We start from the raw sequence: 5504 nt of genomic DNA, 5'->3' as shown, positions 1-5504 counted from the left end.
GTATTAAGTATTTTTTAATTTTTTTTCAAAGGACTGAATAATAATAGCTGTGAGAGAATGGTGACTCAATTAAGCATTTCATCTAAAACCCTGCAGATGAGCTGGTCATGTTGATCAGTGGAGCATTTCACTTCACTACAATTAAAATGCCGCTGGCAAGCTTTGATAGCTTGCTCATCAGATTCAAATTATTCAATATTATGTTTGACAAAGATCAGCTGCCTAACATGATCCCTTCTTTTTTAAATTTTGTATCAGTACTATTTTCTTCTTTGCAAGTCATGAACACATCTCCAATGGATCAGTGCTTGGAGACAAGCCACATACATGCATAGTCTTCTGTCAGCTTGTCCAGGCGTCAACTCACAACCTTCTACTTACTTAGTTCAACGGTGCAGGCTTTTAGACATTATGGCACCTTTAACATTATCATACAGCATCTGACAGTCACATGAGGAAAATAACCTTATAGTACATTACCTTAAAGAATTGAAACTTAAACCAAGACAATGACACAGAGTAATATTGTCCTTCACATATGCCTGTATTAATGGCACATAGAAATCCTCCAACTCAGGACGATTTTCAAATGATTCCAGTAAAATGTCTATCACACGATTTGGATCCAAGTTGAAACAACCTAAAATAGCAAATGAAATTACAATTAATTAACTAAGGCTTAAAGCCTTGAGAATAAATATTATTTAACAATACTTTATTCTTATATACTGCTACAACATTTCAATTTTAAACAAAAGCCAATATCTTACATGTGTAAAAAACTATCTACAATGCTGACTTTTAATCTTTTCAAAAGGGTATCCAACCTTAAAACACTAAATCCTCTCTAATGCAACTGTATATGACACAGAAACACAGCAAAATTTTCTTATTCAATTGAGTTCTCATAAAGGTATATACAGAATATTTTTAGCACCAAAAATTGAATGATTATGCTTTAACTGGGTATACCCTACTTACTCCTTTTGTAGTTAATGTGAACACATTACCAATTAAGGATTTTATTCTGTAAGACAACTTCCGGTGTTAGCTTTTCCTGTAATTTCCTGATTTAGTTCTGTCACAAGCTTTGAGTATCCTTCACTATCTTCTCGTAGCAGGTTAAACTTCTGCTGTTTGTAACTGTAAAACAATACAAGTTTTCATTTCAATTAGACTGAAACTGTTTTTGTTTGTCTGTTTTCAGTTTAACGCTGTTTTTCAACAGTATTCATTATATGTAACTACGAGCAGTTAACCTTACTAGTGTTATGGATTTTGTGCCAGTACAAACCTGTTCTCTGTAAGTAACTGCCAACTTCCCACATGAATCAGAGGTGGAGGACAAATGATTTCAGACACAATGGCTTTTACCATTGGTCCAAATCGCTAGAAGAGCCCCGCCCGTGGATTGAACTCAGGACCTGAGATTTATAGATCTGTGCTCTCCCTACTGAGCTAAATGGGCAGGATCCTAGACTGAAACTGTAGGAGATGTTGACTTTATATAAAAGTGTGCAGACAGACTGACGGATGCACATTTTAAACACTGTGCATCTCCCTGGTGTTAACATAGGAGCATAAAAATTGCCACGACTAACATGCCTTCAGATAGAGAGCTACAATTAAAGTGCTATTAACAAACTGCTGTAGCTTCATAAATAACACATTGAACATGCTGATATTCGAAATTCACACCTGTTCTGAACAGTCTCAGGCCTGTTACAACTCTTGTGGAAAATCAATTTATAAACTAATGACTGGCTGTCCTAGTGAGAATAGCTAAATAATCTTCATATAATCAGAATTCAAAACACCACACAAAATGCCCAGATTTTCATAATATCATATTTTCAAGAGTACTTTTAGAGTTGAACAATCCCTGTGTTAATAGAAAATATAATACAGTTAAAACTCGATATCTCGAACTCACTTAACCTAAAAATTGCGGCTATCTCAAAGATATTTTCAAGTCCTGTCCCAAAAAACACATGAAAAAATATCATTTTTAAGTTGAATTGCAGTTATCTTGAAATAAAATGCTTGATCCCTTCATTCCCTTGGAATCTGAGATACAGAGATTCAGCTGTACTTTATAACAACAATGCTATAATATACATACTAAAGTCTTGTCTTTATTTTCACATGTTTCTGTGTGAAAACAGTTTTGTTTGGTACAAGTCCAGCATTCTCAAGCGTATCATGATCCAATCTTGACTTCAGTAGAGATTCACAATCAAAACTCTGCAGGAAAAGAAATCATCAAAAATACGTAAACAATAAACGGAACTGAAGAAAGACACATCTCCTGTACTTTTTTTAACTGAAAACATGGAGTAAAATAACCTACTTTGTTACCACCAAACTGGTTCAAAAACATTTAATAAGCACAGATGAATATAGTCAGTGATTACATCCCAATATTGATAGCTGTATAAATATATGCTCTTGCAGAATAGTCTCTAAAAACAACTTTTTGAAGATATTAACTACTAAAGGAAACAGGTTTTGTTCTTACCAGAGAAAAAGTTTGAACTAAACTATAAAATCTGTCCCTGGCACCTTTAACCTCATCAACACAGTTCAGCTCTACATCTGTAAAAGGTATATAAAAAGAATAAAAGTTTGCTAATAATATATTTTAGTAACTGTGATAATTTCAGCAATTTTAAGGTTGGCTGATGTCCTATGTGTGCCTAAGTCCAAGTGCTAGTACTAGCTTATACTTCCCAAGTAACTGATAACTTTCCAGATGAATCAGAGGTATATGATGAATGACAAAATCCTGGCATATAACTTCTACTTCTTGACTGAAAGTCCTGTGTCCCATTTCTTATATGGCTGGCACGATTTCCAAAACTAGTATATTAAATTATATTTCTTCTTATCATTTAAGAAAATCTACATTGCATTAGTGACATTTATTCAAACTTGATATCTGGCACCTTAGTTGCAAAGGAACAGTCATTTGAAGAATTTGTGTTAGCTTAAAAATCAGATTTACCAAAAATGATTACTTTGTGCTGAAGACATAATATTTATAAGTTTACCTAATAGTCCAAGAACATCCACCACCAAGGAAACAAAATCAGGGAAATGATCCTGAAATTATAACAAAACACCAATATTACAAAGTGACTCTAGAAAGCAATTCTAAATAGTTTATAATTTTAAAAATTTTACTTACATAACAAATTAAAACTTTCCATGACAGTTTTTGAAAAATATATTTTTAGGCATTATAATATTTTATAACACAGCTTCTGTTCTACTGAAAGTAGAAATATGTAAATTACCTAGAGAATCAAGTAAATTTATTATATCCACCAACCTTGAGGTCTGCAAAGGCATGTACAGCCTGTTCTTGTTTAGGTTCCCTCTGACCACATGTAGACAAACATCAAACACAGCTTGTCTGAAGTCTGACTACCAAGACTAGCAAACACCGTTTATCACCAACACCATTGCAGTAACGTATGCTAAAATATCAAATAATACAAAAATATCAGTGACGGCCCTTAATCTTAAAGTAGTCATCTCAAAAAGGGGACTTTTACAACTAAACTGACAAGTTGTTTGCTATTAAAATAACTTTTTTTTTTATAATTTCATTTGAGTTTGCTAGAATCGGTCTTTTTGGACATTAATGAAGCAATTCTAACTAATCTTAGTAAGAAATTGCCTATTTTAAGCTAGGCCCAGACCCATTTTATTCTTTTTTTAAACACTTCCACTTCACCAGCCTGCTGATTTCCATCAGGGGACTGAAAATTTATTTTTTCAGCTGCCCCATGTAACCTTAATTTCTTTTTTAATAACAGGTCAGTACCATTCAAATTAAACATCATTCTAAGAAAGAACTCCAAGGGTAGAAAGGGGAACATTTTGAAGTTTCAAAATAGGCAGTAAGGGCTGTCTCGAGGTCTGGTGTTCATATAAAAACTGAATGGTTTTTAAGGGGAATGGTACTTTGTCAAAATTTAAGATTTGCTGATTTCTTATATACCAAAAAAAATCTTGAAGATATTTCCAATTGATATCATCATCTTTTAGAGCAATAAACATGCGTATGACGTTCCCATGACTCGCAAACATGACCCGTTTTCGCGCTTTTTACGTCCGTAATGGTAGCACTAAAATAGTATAAAACTCGATACTAAAAAGCGTATTTTTGGGCGTCAATGCATTAGATTATATATCAAACGACAGAATAAGCAATTTCTTAGTGATTTTAACATGAACAGGTATTTTTTTATCTAAATTTTTCGAAGGAGGTTCGAAAACAGACATTTGGTTGTTTAAGAAAATTCAGGAAGAAAATCGCTTCTGATCCATTTTGAAAAAACTTTGGGCCCCGTGGAATTTTTGCCAAATTTTGTATGTAAAAATTTCATTATGTTGTTAATTTATCTATGCCAAAATAGAAAAAGTTCACCGAAGCGTTTTTGTATTTAAAACCGTTTGAACTTGACTCTGCAGGTCGTTAAAAGACATGTAATCGTTATGTAACGTTACATGTGTTTTTTTTAAAATGGTTTGTAATAATCTCCCTGGAAACCTATAAACAAGCAGTTATGAGACATGAATTAAATATTCAATCTAATCGTAAAAATATTACACATTTTATAACAGCAGTATTTCAAAATATTTTCATTAAAAATTTGCGTATCTTTTAAGTTACTAGAAGTTCTTGATGTTCATTTCAATACCCACTTCATGAACCTTTTTCAAACTCGGAGAAAAGCAAAAAAAAAGAATCGTCGATTATGCCATATTTTGGTAATGAAATTTGACAATGTTTGCAAAATATGGGAAAAAGACTTTACTGAAGCCCGCCGTTTAGCTAATGGGGAAGAGCGTTGGTCTACGGATCTTGGGGTCGCTAGTTGGGATCCTCGGACGGGGCGTATGTTCCCGTGACTATTTGATGAACGACACTGTGTTGATATCATTAGTCCTCCCACCCCCTGATTCATGTGGGGAATTTTGGCAGTTACTTGCGGAAACGGGTTTTTGTACTGGTACAGAATCAGGAAAACTGGTTAGGTTAAAGCCCCCGTTATATGACTGAAAAATTGTTGAAAAAAAAGCGTTAAACCTCAAAACAAAGACTTTACTGGAAAAAACCTATTTTCCGAACTAATATGGTCATATATATGAAATACATTTTAAAATGTAAAATCTAAAATGCTATGGCATTTTACAGAACCCCTTTTTAATAAACGTTACAGCTGCATTAGGTAAGCATGGGAAAATTAAAATACAAACATTTCCGCACAGTTTTATCCAAATGTAAATTTTTTTTTTTTTTTTCGTTTAAATTGTATAATGATACAATTAAAGGCAGATTTATAGAATTTAAGTAAGTACTACAGTAATAAGACTGTTAAAAAAGTTGAGTTAATTTTCTGAATCAAGTTTTTACGTTTTCGTTTCAACAGTATGGGGGTAGTTTCCTTAAACATTGTTCTGGGAACGACCAGTACTAAACCCCTAACCTATGA

At 33.2% G+C, this 5504-nt stretch overlaps 1 long non-coding RNA gene across 1 annotated transcript; it reads right to left on the bottom strand.

The window, feature by feature from the left end:
• Positions 1-1025: 1025 nt before the first annotated feature.
• Positions 1026-3423, bottom strand: LOC128557494 (uncharacterized). Its single transcript, XR_008371188.1, has 5 exons — positions 3332-3423; positions 3051-3102; positions 2519-2595; positions 2123-2244; positions 1026-1143 (listed from the first exon to the last, which is right to left on the bottom strand). It is a non-coding gene; the product is annotated as an uncharacterized LOC128557494 (long non-coding RNA).
• Positions 3424-5504: the final 2081 nt, after the last annotated feature.

This window comes from Mercenaria mercenaria, chromosome 5 (assembly GCF_021730395.1).
Source record: "Mercenaria mercenaria strain notata chromosome 5, MADL_Memer_1, whole genome shotgun sequence".
NCBI lineage: Eukaryota > Metazoa > Mollusca > Bivalvia > Venerida > Veneridae > Mercenaria > Mercenaria mercenaria.
This window is presented reverse-complemented; position numbering and strand designations above follow the sequence as displayed.